The sequence below is a fragment of the Ascaphus truei genome, chromosome 1 (genome assembly GCF_040206685.1).
Source record: "Ascaphus truei isolate aAscTru1 chromosome 1, aAscTru1.hap1, whole genome shotgun sequence".
Taxonomy (NCBI): Eukaryota; Metazoa; Chordata; class Amphibia; order Anura; family Ascaphidae; genus Ascaphus; species Ascaphus truei.
The window spans coordinates 248402711-248403685 of NC_134483.1; the positions used below are offsets into that span (position 1 = coordinate 248402711).

General features: G+C 35.3%; 1 protein-coding gene across 1 annotated transcript in view; it reads left to right on the plus strand.

Moving 5' to 3' along the window:
- LOC142496180 (glyoxylate reductase/hydroxypyruvate reductase-like) overlaps positions 1–975 on the plus strand; it is a 55002-nt gene that overhangs the window by 41491 nt on the left and 12536 nt on the right. The gene's annotated exons all lie outside the window — the stretch shown is intronic.

The following is a 975-nucleotide window of genomic DNA, read 5'->3' on the forward strand; positions in this document are numbered from 1 at the left end:
AAAGGATGTAGCTACCTAGAACATGTTAATATTGCATCTCACATATGATGCAATGCATATATATATATATATATATCTATGTGAGTGAAAAGAGAAAAAAGTAACCCGTATGGGAGCACTCAGGTATGCAATTGATATATTTGTTTATTTATTTGACACAGTGCAAAAAGGGATGAATAAACAGTACATGATTAAAAACACTTAAAAAAGAGGCATGGACCCTTAAACACTAATGAACAGCACTAGGGAACGACACAAGTTGTCAACCCTAAACATGAAAAGGATAGTGACTCAAAAAACACTAGGGTAAATCAAAAGTGAGTCACAACAGGTTAATGGGTTCAAAGGCACCTATACAAGGCTAAGAATAGTACACACTACACACCAAAAAGTAGACTGTACTGTCAGTAAGCCCACTTCCACACATCCACAGTGGCTTCCAGGTGCCCCATCCACCACTATGCAAAAAATATCAAAGTAGGGTTGACAACTTGTGTCGTTCCCTAGTGCTGTTCACTTGTGTTTAAGGGTAGCACCCGTGACAGGGGTCCATGCCTCTTTTTTAAGTGTTTTTAATCATGTACTGTTTATTCATCCCTTTTTGCACTGTGTCAAATAAATAAACAAATATATCAATTGCATACCTGAGTGCTCCCATACGGGTTACTTTTTTCTCTTTTCACTCACATAATTCACAACCCGTGAGCACCGCCAAATCTTACTCATGTAAAGCAAATAGTATATTTTCTTTGGCTTATGGTGGCATGTATATTGTACAAGTAGATGCGAGGTTTTTCTTCCCTATCCCTTCCCCCTCTTTTCCCCCCGTTATTTGAACATATATATATCTATATATATATATATATATATATATATAGATAGATATATATATATATATATATATATATATATATATATATATATATATATACCAATGCTTTCCCAGGCGAGAAAACAATGAAGCAGCACTCAAAG